This window comes from Triturus cristatus, chromosome 7 (assembly GCF_964204655.1).
Source record: "Triturus cristatus chromosome 7, aTriCri1.1, whole genome shotgun sequence".
NCBI classification, from domain to species: Eukaryota; Metazoa; Chordata; class Amphibia; order Caudata; family Salamandridae; genus Triturus; species Triturus cristatus.
In genome coordinates, this window is record NC_140590.1 from 1,589,510,673 (window position 1) to 1,589,527,282 (window position 16,610).

General features: G+C 46.6%; 1 protein-coding gene and 1 long non-coding RNA gene across 3 annotated transcripts in view; one reads left to right on the plus strand and one right to left on the minus strand.

The window, feature by feature from the left end:
• LOC146812445 (opsin-5-like) overlaps positions 1–16,610 on the minus strand; it is a 665,928-nt gene that overhangs the window by 60,271 nt on the left and 589,047 nt on the right. The window lies entirely within an intron of this gene.
• On the plus strand, positions 5,467–7,359 carry LOC146812446 (uncharacterized). Its single transcript, XR_014965946.1, has 6 exons — positions 5,467–5,561; positions 5,663–5,721; positions 5,825–5,880; positions 5,974–6,060; positions 6,199–6,272; positions 6,368–7,359. It is a non-coding gene; the product is annotated as an uncharacterized LOC146812446 (long non-coding RNA).

Here is a 16,610-nt window from a genome sequence, read left to right on the forward strand (position 1 = left end):
AGCTCAGCCCAGCTTGAACATGTCTCAGGGCCATGTGCTCGTTTGATGTCCTACATGGCCCCCAGGCAGCCGGTGTCTTCTGCAGGCGAGCCCCCACCGGCCCCAGGCTCAGTCAGGTCCGCACTCAGGGGGAATCAATAATCGGAGACTTAGCCCAGATGGTCCGGAGCGCTCTTAGTTAGCATCCGCCATGATGGCACATCAGGCCACGCCCCCAGCATGTCATAACTTAACCATACCTTACTGAACTTATCCACATTCACTGCAGGGCTGAATCCTGCACTATAGGAGATAATTCAAGCAAAAATCCGTCATTTTGTTTCTAACCCCTCAAGTAGGCCCTTGAAATACCATCACCATTAGTCAATGACGTTCTTTTGTTTTTGTCTTCGATGTGAAACATATCTTTACCCATGGTGGAGCAACAATCCTTCCCCACCACATATTCTGTAAAGGGTTGTAATCCAGTCCTTTGCACAATAAAATCAAAGAGCATTTCCTGGGTGAGATGGGGTTGGCGGGGAGTCTCAATTCCGGGCGCTCTCTAACATTCCATTGAAATGGAAATTGAAAAGCCCTGTCGACGCCTCTAGAGAGGGTTTTACTCATGTTCTAAAGTACACCATTGTGTGATTGATATTGTGGAAGTCGTTATTCTGGCTGCATTATTTTTACAGTAAGGTATTTTTGTAGCACAATACTTTTCTACATGTTTTTCTGACAAACAACCGTTGAGTTTGGGTACATTTTACATTTCTCATAACCTTGCAGCGCGAGACCCCACAAGCAGTCCGCTAGCTCGTCTACTTCTTTCCTGAGACTGGGATCCTGTCTCAAGCTATGCAATCCCTACTTTTTTTATTTCTACCTTTAGTGTCACCTATTCTGCCTGTTGATGTCTCCTTTCTTCCTGAGGCGTCCTGTAGGCCACTTGTGTGTGTCCTCCTGGCTCTGCACCTGAACCACTCTGTCTCTGATGCCAGAAAAGGCAGCTGGCAAGAGTGAAATCATCTGGTTTGCAGCAGCGGCCCATGCAGGCAAGAGCAGTGGGGTAGTGAGGCCGGGTGGGAGGGAGTATTTCGACAGACCAGGACAAGGGAAAATTAATTATTTATTTAATTTTCCCTCCTGGTTGTCTTTAGATCTCTTCCCCCCCCCCCCCCCCAACTGGCCCCATTGCCCCACCACTCTTACCCGAAGGGGCCACTCCTGCTGGTTTGCCCTAGCAGAGCCACTGATTCTACAATGTCAAAGTATGATAGAGAGAGATGGAGAGAGACATGATTCCTGTCCCAGGGCTGCAAGTATGGGGAGAAAACATGGGACAATGCAAAAGCTTGGGTTTTATTACAATAGAGCAGTGGTGGTGTAACTCAAATTATGAGCCCACCCTGTAGAATGTGTTGAGGGCCCCTGAGACTCCCATATCTCACAGATATTCAGATTCATCAGCCCGAATGGGGCCCTCCTGAAGGGTGGGGGACCCCAATTACCTCAGGGGCTGCAGAGGTCTGTATAACGCCCAAGCTATGGAGCTTAACTGGGTAGGCCCTACTGAGGGAAGCGTATATCTGAGTTCATAGGTGCCGAAGTGCAATATATGATTTTTAAAAATGAGAATCACAGAAAATGACCTCATCTTTAAACCCTTAATTTGCACAGGTGATCTGATTCTTTAGCATGTTTTTTATTGCAGGGTGTCTATCAGATTCTGCACCCAGTAATGCCCACAAATGTTTCTTTTGGCATAAATAAAGCATTTCAAACCACTGTATGAGAACAAGCCGCCAACATCACTGCCACTCACTATATTAGAGCATGTCCGATGCATTACCAATTATTAAATAAGTGCAAGTCCAGTCCTGAACAACTCACTACATGAGCTCCTCGGAAGCTAACTTTCTTAAGCCGCTGCAAACCAATATTTGAGCAGTTCCAAGCAAATGCAACAAGAGAAAAAAAATAACCCAGGCTCTCTGCTCTGAATACCACAGACGGTACACCTACACCAAAGGCAAAAAATCTGTTAGGCCGTCGATGTAAGGTTTTACCTCCAATAAATTAATCAATCAATCAATCTGGGGTTTATATAGCGCGCGACTCACCCGTGAGGGTCTCAAGGCGCTAACCTCCAGAGCTAGGGCGGGCAAAGCCTGCAGAAACTTGATCATCTGCCTAACTAAACATAGATAGTAAACTTGGAGGAGAGCGGCACTCTGTCCACCAAACTACAAACCAGGTTCACATCAGAAAGTGGGGCTGGAGGTGCTACTTACTGTTAACTCTGGTCCCAGTGCAAGGAAACAGTACCTTGAAGCCATCCACTCTGAGTGTCTTTAAGTGAAGGAAAGTGCTGGTGCTGATTATATACTGGCTGGCTGGCCAGGCATGGATAACGCACTGCACAGGGGGGCACCAGGTGTGAATTACATTTCCCAATAAGCCACAAACTCTTACATGTTAAGAAACACGGCAGCCATCTTGAATCTTCAGGTATAACTATCCTTATGGTGCATGGTGTCGTTGTTAGGCAATCATGTTGCAATGTTGCTGCAGCCAAGGGCTTACTGCATGGATTGTGTATATATTCCACTGCCAAGTCTTGAGTGTGCTCTCAAGATATCAGGCACAACACCAAAACTCAACGTTAATAGCTTGGGTACTAGCAACAACTTTCTCCAATCCAAGCACTACAGATTAAGTGATCACTAACCTGACAACTCAAGAAAGCACTTTAGTGCCTGGACAAGAGATAGGAAAGTGCCATTGAAATTCTACAGTACAATGCACTACAAAAGGTACATTCCCAGGCGCATGGGACAAAGGAGAAAAAAAGAATTAAGGGTGCCGATTACCATGGTGGTGTAAACCGGCACCGTCCACCATGCATGCGGCGGTCCCGCACACCCGATTATGATGGGTCCGCCACCACAGCGGTCGGATTCCGCACCTTTAACATTGCGGCGGTGGCTGCTGACAGCAGCACTGCCGCGAAGTTACAAGCAACTTTGACCACTGAAGTGGTTGGGTGTATTTATTTCACCTTTTTATTTTTCATTCAATTGTTCAATCCATTGACCATTTAAGTCATATCATACAGAAAGACAATACATTTTTTGTGACATTCAACATTGTATCAAACAGTAATCACAGCACATATGTTATTCAGCACATAAATAACAAAAAGTAAACACATTACAAATACTAACAAACAACAAGATTGACCGGTCCTATACTTAAGAAAAGAATAATGGCGGCGCTGGTTATTTGTGTATTCACTGTCTAACAGCCTGCCATACACAGTTAGCTGGTACAACAAATACAGCAGGCAGATTGCCTTGTTTGTACACTGCGTTAATCAGGAGGGTGATGGAGATTGCAGCTAGCTGGGGGGGTCAACGCGTTTCGGAACCCTGCTTTATTTATTACACTGAAATATTACAAAATGAGAGACATGCATCAGCTAGAAGTCCCTGTATTCCAATGACCCTGAACCCTACGGTTGTAAAGGTGTTCTATTCTTACCATTCAGGGGTATTGATCCCGGGTGCTGTATTTGACCATGTATAATGTACGGGGTTGGTTGATGTGGAGAGATTATAAAAACTTGTATTTTTTCCTCAAAGACTTCCTAAAAGATGTCAAATCGTATCTGAGAGATACAGCAGATTTTATCAATAAAATCGAAGGCTTCCATTTTGATCCAAACAGCCAGATACTAGTCACCTTGGATGTCGTGTCTTTGTACACCCAAATCCTACAGGAAGAGGCAGTGGATGTCCTTGAGTCGTATTTGGAAAGTAGGGAACGCCCTCACCAGATTCCAACACAATTTATTGTTGGCCTTGCCGATCTAGCACTGAAGCGCAATTACTTCAAGTTTGAAAACGACTTCTTTCTCCAGGTGAAAGGTACCGCCATGGGCTGTCCCTTTGTGCCGGAGATGGCGGTCCTCTACATGGCGAGATACGAAGAACGGCACGTTTATAACAACAACCCCTATGGCGCATATGTGGCCCAATGGTACTGATACATCGACGATGTGTGATGTATCTGGACCGGAACGGAAGAACAACTCCTTAACTTCCATGTGTGGTTGAACGATCGAAATCCAGACATCCAATTCAGTTTGACTCGTAGCACAACCAGCATCACATTTCTGGATGTGGAGGTAAGACCTACTGGTGATGGATTGATCACAACCCTATATACGAAAGCCATGGATAAGAATACAGCACTACACTTTCAAAGCCATCATCCGAAAAGTCTTAAGGATAATCTGCCGTATGGCCAGTACTTGCGCGTGTGGCGCAATTGTACACGTAAAGAAGACTATGAGAGTCATTCAAAAGTTTTGACAGAGAAACTAAAGGAGAAGGGGTACCCAACAAAACTACTGAAACATTCATGCAAAAGAGCGTGGTTCACGCCACGTGAAGTACTTTATGAAAAACAACCCAAAAAACCAATGACACGCCTTGTATGCGTTTCCACGTTTGGCCTATACACCAATTCATTTAAGAAAATCATTCGCCAGAACTGGCACCTGGTAAAGGACATGGTCACAAACCTTCAAGTCCCTTTGTTCGCCCTGAAAAAGAACACGAGCATCGGACAACGAATCATACGGGCAGCGGACGAACCTCTAAAGAAATCAGGGACACTACGCCCCTTCTTGAACTTACAGCCAGTAGTTGGACACCATAAATGTGGTACATGCCAAGCATGTAACTTAACGATTGAAGGGGAGGAATTTGTGAATGGAACAGTCAGGTGGAAACATACTGAATTCTCAAATTGCAAGACCAAGAATGTGGTCTATACCATCGTGTGTCCCTGCCCGTTAATTTACATCGGGAAAACCACACTAGAGATCAGGCAGCGAATAACACAACACCGATCAAGGATTAAAAAGAATGTACCCAATGCACCTCTTGTCACTCACTTCCAAGAATTGCGGCACACGGAAAAAGATCTTAAATGGACAGTACTGATTGTGATCAAACTTAATCACAGAGATGATGACACGGAATGGACACTCCTCCAACGAGAAGCTTATCTAATCATGCGTATTAATACAGCTTGCTCAGGACTTAATGAGATGTCCAAAATGAATAGACTGTAGAAAATTACAGCCTGCAACACTTTGCTACCAGGCTTCTCAGGTATCACACTGAGAATTGCCAAAATGTTATTCTCCTGGGCACTTAACCACAAGTTCCATCATTCCTGGCATGCAAGCGCCACAGAAAAATTAAGCAGGTCACTCTGTGAGCGATATCCACCACTGAACTGTTATGCACTTGAAGCAAGAGGTCCGAACTACATAGCCGGTAATACATTCAAACACAAGCACACTGTGTGATATTATGAGAATCATCATAATAGTTTACTCTTGTGCACTATCTCACCAGTCAAACTTCAAGTACCAGCACCACTAGCGCCTTTGCGTGACACCACATGATTAAATAGGTCATCTTGGGAGCGGTTTCCACTTCCGCTTTACTGAATCGCCGCCGATAGGAGAGAGACGCTCACCGGGAGCAACGTTACAAAATTAGGCAAGTTCCTTTATTAAATGTGTGGTCCTCAACAAGCATTCTTATTGAATCCACTCGAGAATTGAGGCACTTACATGCATTTTTACTGCTTGGTTTTCTAGAACTACTTTTAAGATCGCGTCCTCAACGTGGCCATACGGAATCGAGCACAAAGAACACAGTGAGTTATTGTGTTGCCCGTCATTTATGGTTTAAATGGTTATGTCTGTGCGGCCAGCGATCTACAGACGCACTCACAGTGTTGTGTACATTTCACATTATAGGTGGAACTTGAAGAATAGATGAGGGTTCCGCCCACACCCAAATCGTTCCCAGTGAGGTATGTCCCTGCTATTATTAAAACACTGCACACAGTGGATCTCTGATTTTCACAGTTTAATCACAGCGTATGTGAATTGTTTATGTCTTATAGGCGGCCCTGAATGCGTGACTCCACACAACAATTAACATAAAATTGGTATCGGAACCGTCATTTGGCAATTCTCCAGTTATACAAAAGGTAAGTCAAACAATAATTGTGGCACTCATTGCAGCCACGAGCACTTTATCACCAGTGATGCTTTAATGCAGTGGACCTACAAAAAGGACAGTTGGTTGATAGTTTGGTTAAACGCTACAACTTTTCTCTATTTTTTAGAATCTCTCCACATCAACCGACCCCGTACATTATACATGGTCAAATACAGCACCCGGGATCAATACCCCTGAATGGTAAGAATAAAACACCTTTACAACCGTAGGGTTCTGGGTCATTGGAATACAGGGACTTCTAGCTGATGCAAATCTCTCATTTTGTACAATTTCAGTGTCCGACCTGTCCTGGTCCTGAGGAGAACCCGGAAATAAAGCAGGGTTCCGAAACGCGTCGACCGCCCAGCTAGCTGCAATCTCCATCACCCTACTGATTAACGCAGTGTACAAACAAGGCAATCTGCGTGCTGTATTTGTTGTACCAGCTATGGCAGGCTGTTAGACAGTGAATACGCAAATAACCCGCGCCACCATTATTCATTTCTTAAATATAGGACCGGTCAATCTTGTTGTTTGTTAGTATTTGTAATGTGTTTACTTTTTGTTATTTATGTGCTGAAGAACATAGGTGCTGTGATTACTGTTTGATACAATGTTGAATGTCACTAAAAATGTATTGTCGCGATGTTAAAAAGAGCATGTTGTGCATTTCACTGCACTACGTGGCAGGCACTACACTGTGCCTGCCACTTGGTGCAGTGAAATGTAGGGGGCCAGTGCACCCACACCTCCCAGCACAACGCAACAGGCACCGCCACCATTTTATAAATGCAGACAGCTCCGCCAGGCAATCGATTGCCTGTGGCGGTTCTGTGGTGGACGGGCTTTGCTTCCACCACGGTCGCTGTCTGGATCCCACCGCCATTGTAATCTAGCGGTGAGAGAATCGCGGTCCGCAGGGCTGGCGAACCTCACCGCCGGGCCGGCGGTGGCGGTCCTTCCGCTATCGTAATCAGCCCCTAAGTCTTTTGTATGAAGGCTAAAATATAATAATTTAGGCTTTTGTGCTCCAGGATATGATTCTCCCATCTGGTGTGGATGGCTTGGTGGAGAGACATGCTTTTTTGGTTTGGGGAATTTCCAAATGTAGAGCAGATTTGGTGCTTGTGATCCTTTTGCCTCCCGAAGTTTGTCTTTTAGGTAGAAGAGGGTAGTAGGATGGTCCAGAATGTATTCAGAAGACGCTTACCATGTTTTATGTTTCACGTTTAGACTGAAAATGCCATACTGTTTTTATGATGAAATGTAAAATAAAGGGTTATATTGATTTGAGGATCCTAATTTTAATGTATTTAAACAAAGGATGGGCTTATTTACATCTTTAATTTTTACTCTATGGTATGTAAAGTACAAGATAAATGCTTCAGTAACCTAATTAGATAGTACCTGAATGAGTCAATAATCATGGACAACATCTAGAGCTTGTTCTGGGTGTGTCTGTTCCTCTGGTGACAGGCTATATTAGTGTCAGCCTGAAGAATGACATAACACCATCTGGCACCTTGTGGGGCATTACCAGAAACGTATTTTTGTCCTTTAAGTAAACCCAGTTAAAGAAACTTGCGAGAAACTTATCCTTCAATATTTTCCAGGCAGCTATCTTATAAGAATATTAAATCTTTTGTGCCTTTCAGCTTAAGCATGGTGTCATTGCTCCATTTAAAACCTATTTTGCATAAAGTTATTATTGCTCTGTGAAAGCAGTTTCAATCACTTATGATCTGGGACCAGGGCCAGCATTTTTTAGTCAAAGAATTCATTTTATGGTGCAGCTTTGTATTGCCAGAAAACTGAGTCAGTTCGCCTTTAGTTCAATGTCAAGCAGGGCCTATTAAAGATATTACTTCTATACGTCATCTCTTCTTTTTCTGGGCCAGGATACATGGCATCGTCCCAGAACAAGAAGGCCCATTGAAGGACACTGCAGAGAGAAAGCCCTTGAGATGTCTTGGAATCAGCATGTTTAAACATCTTAACTTTTCTGTGGTCACATTTTCATATGCCAATTTATAAAATGTAACTTATGCTTTGGGGGATTTGTACTGAATGTATATTGAAAGATTTACATGTGAATCTTACATTTTGTTTTATTTGAGGTTGTTGGACCTGCCATCCTTGGCGTGGTATTCCTGAAACCTACCTTTTTTTGCTAAATTTGCTTTGTTTCTGTTGCCTTTAGGACTCTAGTACCAGTACAATAGTGCTTGTGCGCTCCGCTTCAAACATGGTAAAACTGGACTACACTGAATTGGTATATTTGATTTACTTGGAAGCCCCTAGTACATAGTTCTACATTAACCCAGGGCTTGTGAATATCAGGCCTGCCATTGCAGCCTGTAATGCAGTTTAAACTGCCCAAAACCATTTTCGACATGGCAATATAAACCTTATGTCAGGCCTAAACCTTCCTTTTAGTACTTATAAGGTATCCATATGTTAGGCCTTAAAGGCTCACATGGCAGGGTGCATTGTATTTAAAAAGTAGGACATGTGCACTTAAGTCTATCTCTCCCATTGACTTACACTGGGTTACCTTATTACATTTAATTAGTGCTAACTTTAGATTGGGAGAAGAAAGAGTTATGCTGTTTACACTCAAATGAATTGTAACTCAAATTCCTCTTTAATGATAAAGGTGGATTTTAAGTTGCAATTCTGAAAATTGCACTTTTAGGAAGTTGGCATTTACTTGTCCCAACCATCTCATCTGTGCATTCTACCAGTGTCTTGGGGCACATGACTGTGATTGGATTTGCTTTTGAGGTTTGTGAGTTACTTCTAAATAGTGATACAAAGACGTCTTACATGTGGATAGGATAGACCATCCTGACAGAATGACTATGGAGAGGTTGTACCTAGCCCTACTTACACTTCAAATTCCATTGCCTCTTCCACACACAAAGGAACCTGACACCAGGCCTGACCTGCATTTTGTCACCCCCAGCCAGTTTGGAGCCTTGACAGAGGAAGGGGAAACACTTTTCAGAACCAGATGTGGTGGTGGGACAGGGAGTCCCTACACTAAGGCAGGCACCAGGTAAAATATTGGACTCCCAGTGCCACTCATCAGAACTCTACTGGACCTGTGGAAGTTACAGAAGAAGGAATGCCCAGCTGCAAGAGGTCTCCCCTGCTGCTGGAGGACTGTCTTGCTGCCCGAGGAAGAGACTGGACCTGCTTGCTTTCATGCCAGGCTACCCAGAGTGACTCCGAGGGTCAGTTGGCTGGCCTCCTGTGTGAGCTACAGGGACACAACAAGCTTCAGAGGCCTCCCTGCAACTGCCCAGCTGACCTTCTGCAATTGGACTTACCTGCATCTGCCCAAGCCCTGCTAACCTCTGCTGGAGTGTGTCCTGATCCCTAAGAGGAGCCCCATAAGGTTCTGGACCATTGGCTGGCATAAGACAGGCCTTCTCTTTGACTAACTGAAGGGTCCGTCAGATCTGTTGCAACGTGATGCCCTGCCCAACAGTGCAGCTCTGAAGTGAAGGCTTCCTCAGAACCAACATTGAGCGATGCACAACCTCACAGGGCCATACCTAACCAATCCAATCTGAAAACTGCACTGGTTCCAATGCAGAATGACGCAAAGCCCTGCAAAGCCTCACTGCACAGCTGAAAGCTTCATCAGAACCGGCGCTGAGTGGTGCAAAGCCTTGTCATCCAGCTGAAAGCTTCATCAGAACTGATGGCAGTGACGCCAAGCCTCTCAAAGCCTTGATGCCCAGCTAAAAGCTTCCTCAGAACTGATGCTAAATGACACAAAGCACTGTAAAGCCTTGCCACACAGCTGAAACCTTCCTCTGACCCAATGCAGAGTGACACAAAGCCTGACAATGCCACGCAGACCTCGAATCAAAGACATATGGTACAACTTCCAGAGGACCAAGCTTGGTCCTGTGCCCGGCCTCCGCTTCATTGCAGCAGGCCTGAACTTGTGACTTTGTCCTGGTCTAGTCAGACCAGATGCCCACTGTTCGTGCTTTGTGCTAATTGGCGCTATTTTTGCTAAAAGGTTTCAAATTCAATATCTCCGGTTCTACTGACTACTAATTTTCAGATTGGTATGGAATTTTTATTGTGTTGTGGTTTCACTTTATTACTTTTTGAGCTCTGCATAAATACTTTACACTTTGCCTCTAAGTTAAGTCTGACTGCTTTTGTGCCAAGCTACCATAGGGTTAAGTACAGGTTCATTTAGTGGCTTTTGTGGTTCACCCCGACAAGGACTGTGGTTGCTGCCAGAGTGGTGCTTCCACTCCCTCAAACAATACCCAATTTCTTACAGAGGGTTTATGATGTAGGTCCTCTGTTGTGTTATGCTCAAGACTATGAGGAAGGATGTACAGTGACAGATGCAAACATGACTTTACACTTCTACACCTTGCACCAGTCTCCAGGTAGTAGGATGCTCCCGAGTGTGGCCTGCCTCTTCAATAAAGCAACTACCATACCTTGGCTTTATGGATGAGCAGGCCCTGCCTTGGCTGAATTATCTTAAGAGACTAGTAGTGTAAAGCAACTCTACGAATATCAGACAGCTTAAATGCTTGGAAAGAGCACAAAAATGAGTATCCACTACCAAAGAGCATATCATGAAAAATTAGGTTTTATTTCAGACGTGAAGCTTGTTGAGAAACTCAAAAACCTAATTTAAAAGAGCGGTTGCTGTTGGATTTGCCAAAGATAAAAAAGAAGAAAGCAATAATGTTGAGCGACAACTATAAGTGCCCTCCCTCCAAATGCTACTTTATATTAATTTTAAAGAGAAGGCAATGTATTATGGTCAGTACTAGCAACCTCGACTGATAATAATACTGTTTAATGTATGCATCTGTCTGGGAACTGTGCCCGGTTCCTACTACTCTTGGGATCTTAAAGATGGAGGATCCCATTTATAGAGTTTGGTAGGGTGGCGGTACTGTCGCCGGAGTGGCGGCTCCCATGCCGTATTTAGAGAACGGGAAACCATATGGTTTTTGCTCCTGGAGCTTAACCTAGCTGTGCCGGAAAAAACCCTTGAGCTGACAGCCCCTCATGCATCGTCCCACCAGGTCACAACGATGGTAGCCCCATACTGCTCCTCAGACCACCCTGCTATGCTTGCTGGACATGGGATATGATGTGAAAATGTCATGGTGGGCGGAGAGATATATTCCTGTGTATTAGGGACTTTATTCTATTACTTTTCAGCTGTAAACCCCTGTTTTGTATGATGCTGAAAATCAAAGAATGTTGTAGGACTAAATAAACGTGACAACCACCATGGCATTTACCAGTGATTAAAGTGCAGAGAGCAATTCTCCCCTTGTGATTGGTCAAGCACAGGATTTTAAAGAGATAACTAGTCTGTAGTCGATAATCAATTAAAGCAAATCACACTAAACTTATCCTAGTTTCAAGTATTCAATACTTGACTACTTGTATCCTAGTTCCCCCCGATTGAGTTGTGCGTGTGGTGAATTATATTACTACCATTCTTTTAAAACGTTTTTATTCATGTTTTAACCAGCCTACAGCATTGTTGCACTAACCTTTTTTTAAACGCATTCCTTGTTTTTAAAAATCTGTTTGCTGCTACACTGTGTCACTTTCGGGGGCGATAGCTTGTGGTCTGAAGTGTTTGGCGGGTCGCAGTCCTCGGTCCGTCACGGCATAATAGTGCCGATTGCTACGGAGGGACAGACGCGACTCCGCCCACTTTCCACACTACTTCCGGATCGGGTGGTATATGTTGGAGGAGACTCGCCTGCCGCGCAGCGGATGTGCGCAGCGGGTGCGCCTAAGGCAAGCACGTCTCCGCCCGTCCGCGTCCGGAGCGCGTCCAACGCCAGCTATGATGCTGGGATCGTTAGAATGACCCACTTAAGGTGGCCACGAGAGTTACTCCTAAACCTTCAGGGTGCGGTTTGTGGGAGGGCGCATCAGCTCAACTTGGCCAACTCCCCACTGCCACACTGCTGTAGAGAATGCGGGCAGGTGCTGCTTCAAAGTAAGGTGGATAGGGAGGTCCAGGCTCCCCAGGGCTCCGTGCCTGATCAGAAGTCCTTAATTAGTCTAGGCTTAGTTAATTGTAGATCGCTACCTAAACATGACGAGGAGATTTGGTCAACTCTAATTGAAGATAATTGGGATGCCCTGTTCCTCACAGAAACTTGGCTGAGTGCTGACGCAATGACCTCGATTTCATTAGCTACCCCGCCAGGATTTAAAATGTGTTTTGCTAATCGTGTAGGGGGAAAAAGAGGTGGGGGGGTGGCTATTATTTTTAGAGATTCCTGGGTGCTTACGTCCTCCGCCTCGATGCTTTTGCATGACATTGAAGGCTTACATTTTTGTTTCCAGATTAACCCCACATTTGCCTTAGCTGGCATTCTTATTTATAGACCGCCAGCCTGTGCAGCGTCTGCTTTACAGCTGTTATGTGATCTGATTGCCCAAAAGTCAGTGGTTTATTCTAATTTTTTGGTTTTGGGTGATTTTAATTTACACGTAGATGATCCAGATTGCGTACAAGCGTCGCAACTTGTGTCATCCCTAGAGGGGGTTAACCTTTTACAAGGGGTGCTCTTTCCGACACACACTGCGGGTCATACCTCAGACCTTATTTTTTCCAATATTAAAAATACTGAAATTGGGTCTCCACTTCCACTTATCTGGTCGGACCACTCCCTAGTTCACTTTTTAATTTCCCTCCCGACCGCTAAGTTATTAAAAAGCACCCAGCTGGTACCTAAAAGAGACTGGAAGAAATTGTCTGTGGAATCCCTTAGCCTCATATTGAGGGAGAGTCAGCCTCAGCTGTCTCAGGACCCCAACTTGGGCACAGTTATCCTGCACCAATGGATTGCGAATGCAGTGGAGACTGTTGCACCAATTAGATTGGGGAAACCCGCAAGATGCTCACCCTCGGCTCCATGGTTCTCCACTTCCCTGAAAGAACAAAAAAGCAAATGTAAAAAACTGGAACGTCAATGGAGATCAGCTTATTGTGATTCAGCCAAAGTGGTTTATAAAAAAGCTACAAAAAAACTTCACAAGGCTTTAAAAGCTGCCAGACGGGATTACCTTGTAGCTCGCATCCAGAATGCGGTCCATTCCGGCACAGAAGTTTTTAAAGTAGTCCAATCCTTTTTTAAACCTAAGGCTAGTGAGTTGGAGGTTACCGCCTCTGTCGGACGATGTGAAAAAATAGCTTCCTATTTTGATGATAAAATTTCTAAAGTTTATGATTCCTTTACTTCCCCCGAGGCCACTGCGAAACTGGAAACATCAGCAGTTGGTGGGGAGAGGGCAATACTCTTACATTTTATCCAGATTACGTACCAGGAGGCGTTAGCAGAAACTCTGAAATGTAGGTCTGGCGCACCAGATGATCCCTGCCCTCCAAAGTTTTGGAAAATGTTAGCTCCATCGCTGACCGAGGGCCTGCGCCATATTTGGAATACCTCTTTAGAGACAGGCATTTTTCCCGACTCCTGGAAACATGCAACTCTCCTCCCCCTGAGGAAGAAAGTGAACGGCGACCCAGGCGACCTTAGTAACCTAAGGCCCATTTCCCTGCTCCCTGCCCCGGGCAAGATGTTGGAGAAAATGGTCCAACGCCAACTGACCTCTTTTTTAGAGCGGAATCGGGCTTTACACGACACTCAATCGGGCTTTCGAGCAGGTTTCAGTACTGAGACCGCTCTTCTGGAGGTGGCAGAGTCGATAAAATGGTCATTGGATTCAGGAGCATCGGCTTTGCTGGTGCTCCTGGACCTATCCGCGGCCTTTGATACCATAGACCATGTCATCTTGGTCCGGAGATTACAAGATGCGGGTCTTGGAGGGACGGTGCTAGCTTGGGTACAATCTTATCTTAGTGGGCGCTCCCAGAAAGTGGCTCTACAATCTTATGCCTCCAGACCTAAGCAAATTAAACGGGGCGTCCCTCAGGGCTCAGCCCTTAGCCCCCTGCTGTTTAATGTCTACTTAGCTCCGCTCTTTACTCTGATCGCCAATTGGGGTGTCAAGGCGATTTCCTACGCTGATGACACCCAGCTGGTTTTTCCATTTAAGGAGAGGTCGGCAGACACTTTTAAGAACTTTAAGGGCTGCCTACAAGATATAGCGCGCTGGATATATGCTAATAAATGAAAGCTTAATGCCGAAAAAAAACGAAGTTTTGTTTTTCGGCAGCGGCTTAGCTCCAGATCCAGTATTGTGGTGGCCATCAGAGATGGGATCACCACCAATACCGGGTTCATGCGCCAGGAATCTGGGTGTGAAATGGGAAGCAAATCTCTCCTTCTCTGCTCAAATTAAGCAGGTTTCGTCTGGCTGTTTTAGCATAATGAAAAATCTACGGAGAATCCTCCATTTTCTACCTGAGGATTGCCGGAAATCCATAGTACATGCTACAGTCACGTCCAGGCTGGACTATGCCAATAGTCTATATCTTGGCCTCCCCAAATATGCTATAGGACGTCTCCAAATGATTCAGAATGCGGCTGCGAGACTGGTGCTACGAATACCTTTCAAACACCATGTCTCTCCGTATTTGAAGAAGCTCCACTGGTTGAAGGTGGAGAAGCAAATCCAATTCAAGGCCATGATTCTGGCGTATCGAGCCTTAAAAGGAAACTGTCCTAATTACCTTAAGCAAAGACTGAGCAAAATCGGGTGCTACGATCTAATTCTCAGACTCTTCTACAGGCCCCTCGCTTTGTGAGGGCCCGTTTGGGAGGGAGGACTTTCACAGTGGGTGCAGCATTACTGTGGAACACCCTTCCAGAACCCCTGCGGAAGGCAAACATTGAATCTAGTTTTAGAAAAACTTTGAAAACATGGCTTTTTTAGTTCTTTAGTTCCGTTGGTTGCAACTCAGCTGCTTTCAGCGCCAGGACACCCCTATTTGGGGTAGCCGTGCGCTCTATAAACTGTATTAATAATAATAATAATAATAACACTACCAGTAGTGTGTCTCCATTCCTGTTTAAGAAATATATTTTTCTGTATCAGCAATCCCAGAATCTTTTTTACTACAAAACTACAAAAATCCCCGAAATGTCAATTCTGATTTGCTTTATTTCCTTTCACTGTCTTTGCTTGTGTCCTCCCAAACAAGGAGTTTTTCTAATTAAGGATAAAAGAAAGTCTCCACCCCACTAGGTCTCAGCTGCTGTACATGGCTCCATTTGTCTGAAGGGGGGGGCGTGGCTTAACACGCAACGAGAGCGGACATGCCCGGGTAGAGCTCCCGCCTGAGCCTCCCTACCCCGGGTCGTTTCTCCGCTGAAAACTCCTTTCCGCGGCCCGCCACTGCCGGCGGACCTGTTCCGACACCTGCTGACTGCCCTGGCTGAATTTGGGGTGCATCGGAGGTAGAGTGCAGCACCGGCACCGACGGCGAGCCTGGAGCCGTGCTGGTGGGCCCGCACTTGGGGACGACGCTTACGCGAGCCCGCGGCTCTGGGCGACTCACCAGGCCTTGATCTGCGGCCTACGAGGAGGCCCGCGGCCGTTGCAGAGGAGCCTCCGCGAGACGGGCATCGTGACCGGGGGCACCTGGAGGCCCCCCCTCCCCCCGGGGAGCCGTCTGACGACGATGGTGGGCTGGGAACGGCCTGGAGCAGCCACACGGACGCCATCTGGGACACCCGGCACATGAGTGAGTTGGCGGACGGGGGCCCGGGGAACGGCGGGGTGGAACCAGAGAGACGACGGGACCTGACACACAACTCTTGCTTATAAGCAGCTGCCCCTAAACTACTGCGGGATTGCGATGCCATTAGGGAGGAGCAGGAATCCACGGAGGCGATAGGGATCCTTGGAACTGCGACGGGACGCAGAGGCTTCGCCTCCCCCTCCCCCCGCTCCGGCCTAGCCACTGCTGCACTACGGTCCGGCTTCTCTCCTACTGGTTTCCCACCAGCCTTTAGACTCTGAGAGTGAAATCGCCCTGGATGGGGGATGCAACACTGTTGGACTCAGCTGCACATGCCACCGCTCCTTGAGGACACAGAGAGTGCTACCGGGGCACCGGCCTGGATCCCACAGACCAGCGAAGCATACCACCTGCGGCTCTGTCCGCTGCGGCGAAGCTACGCGAACCCGGAGCGGATAGGAGCCACAAGCGCGCCCTGACCCTTTGGGGGGAGCCATCTGCCCTGCGCTGCTCGGAGCCTCTGGATCTGCGACGGCCGGGACGCGCTGCGTGCGGCCCGACGGCTTGGAGCGGCGAGACGACGCGGGACCCGCAACGGCGACCCCGGAGGCACTGGGGTGACCTACCACGAGCGACGGGCCCCTGCCCCACAACGTCGGGAGACGCTACCTTGCGCGCGCCACCAGCTCCATGCCTGGAGGGGCGCGAACGCGTACTGGATCGGGACCTGCAGCGACGAAGGGGAAGCAAACGAAAGCGGCACTCAGGATGGATACCGACCACGTGGCGGCGAAACTGGACAGTGTCTTGGCGGTCATGGAACGGATGGAAGAATCGCTACAACAGACGCACACCTCTCTGGAGACCAG